Here is a 1,657-nt window from a genome sequence, read left to right as displayed (position 1 = left end):
TCCTGTGTGAAGGGGGTGTAGCTCAGATGGTAGAGCGCTCGCTTAGCATGCGAGAAGTACGGGGATCGATACCCCGCACCTCCAGTTCATATTTTAAATCTCAGAATCAGTTATTTTTTTGCTCTCCACACCTCACTGCAGCTGTTTGGGTTGACCGATTTCGATGCTCCTATTTTGCGTCAAGGGCGCACAAATATTAATCCACTATCCTTTGCCACCCGGCCTTCCCTCCCTGCCCGGCTCCTTGTCCCCTCTCCATCTTGATCCCACCAATCAGCTGACCAGAGCAAGCGGTGCAGCATTTTCGGTATGCGTGTGCTTCGATTGTTCAAGTGTCAGGCATCCAGGTGAGCTGTTCAACGGGGGCGTAGCTCAGATGGTAGAGCGCTCGCTTAGCATGCGAGAGGTACGGGGATCGATACCCCGCGCCTCCACGTTTTGTAAAGTTGAAGCATAACATTAGGGGGGGGGGGGTGACAGCGAGGGAGACGACTGCATCCATCCATATAACCACCAATACAGACATGCAACTCAAGATTTTGGAATTTTTGACAACATCGCCAATATTTTTCGTGCTTGCGCATTTTTATGTTATTGGGATGTTTTTTTCTATTTACAGATGATCTCGCAAGAACTGATGCACCAAAGTCACCAGTAACGTCAAATAAATCCTTTTCACATTCCTGGCGATTTCAGTAAGGTTTGCAGTAAGTTTACTTAGTGCAACAGTACAACAATATAAACAATAATTGAAAATTTAGACAGTAATCCTGCTGATTAAAAACGCTATTGTTCACTAAGAAATAGATTAGTACAGGTCTGAGTGTGCTTTTGCTTATTAATTAAATCCACTTTGACCTGCAACTTGCTCCTGCCTGATGTGCGACTGCAATTGTTTGCCTTGGAGAAGAGAGAAGATTCCCTCGGCGGTTACACGTGGCGTGAAGGGCTAAGGCCCGTGGGACTGACGCGGCGTTCTGCTCGGAGGCGTGGGGTGGCCTGGCGCTGAGCACCATTTGCTATGTAGGGGTCCTTGCGGGGACATTCTTCGAAAGTTATGTAGGGGGAGGATATTGGGTGTCTCTGAGGGTTGGGGGAGTAAAATGTTCCTGGAGGCGCGGGGTATCGATCCCCGTACCTCTCACATGCTAAGCGAGCGCTCTACCATCTGAGCTACGCCCCCGGTTGAAGAAGTGGACTTGGACACCCGATCAAGAACACTTCGTTCGACTGGCGGCAGGGCGTTATTCGACCGACGGGGCACAGCCGGCACACCGCGCCCAACCCGCCAGGCGCTACGTCCACCACCCGCCACGCCACCACTCCCCCCCCCCCACTACCTTTGCAACGTCGTGTCGTTATGAGTTATATTGCGCCCGCCTTTCTCGCGTTGTGAACATGTCTGAGCCGGTCCACCTTCAACCGGTCCGTTGGTCTAGGGGTATGATTCTCGCTTAGGGTGCGAGAGGTCCCGGGTTCAAATCCCGGACGGACCCTTATTTTTATTTTCAAAAATATTTTAGATTCGTTGGCTGGCTGGTCGTGCGGGCCTGCCCACCGCACCGAGTGCAGGCGCCCGGTGGATAGGCAGGCCTGTCGAGCATCACTGCCGTGCGGGCTTGCCCATACTACCGAGTGCAGGCGCCCGGCGGGTAGG

General features: G+C 52.4%; 1 protein-coding gene and 4 non-coding genes across 6 annotated transcripts in view; 4 read left to right on the top strand and 1 right to left on the bottom strand.

Moving 5' to 3' along the window:
* The window catches only part of LOC113206518 (cryptochrome-1), a 20,381-nt gene that overhangs the window by 16,965 nt on the left and 1,759 nt on the right, over positions 1 to 1,657 (top strand). The window lies entirely within an intron of this gene.
* Positions 12 to 84, top strand: Trnaa-agc (transfer RNA alanine (anticodon AGC)). The gene has a single exon. It is a non-coding gene; the product is annotated as a tRNA-Ala (tRNA).
* Trnaa-agc (transfer RNA alanine (anticodon AGC)) lies at positions 362 to 434 on the top strand. Its single transcript has one exon. It is a non-coding gene; the product is annotated as a tRNA-Ala (tRNA).
* On the bottom strand, positions 1,111 to 1,183 carry Trnaa-agc (transfer RNA alanine (anticodon AGC)). The gene has a single exon. It is a non-coding gene; the product is annotated as a tRNA-Ala (tRNA).
* On the top strand, positions 1,425 to 1,496 carry Trnap-agg (transfer RNA proline (anticodon AGG)). Its single transcript has one exon. It is a non-coding gene; the product is annotated as a tRNA-Pro (tRNA).

Source organism: Frankliniella occidentalis, unplaced genomic scaffold (genome assembly GCF_000697945.3).
Source record: "Frankliniella occidentalis isolate FOCC.00 unplaced genomic scaffold, Focc_3.1 Scaffold62, whole genome shotgun sequence".
NCBI classification, from domain to species: domain Eukaryota; kingdom Metazoa; phylum Arthropoda; class Insecta; order Thysanoptera; family Thripidae; genus Frankliniella; species Frankliniella occidentalis.
Note: the sequence above shows the minus strand (reverse complement) of the source record. Positions and strands in the feature narration are given on the sequence as shown.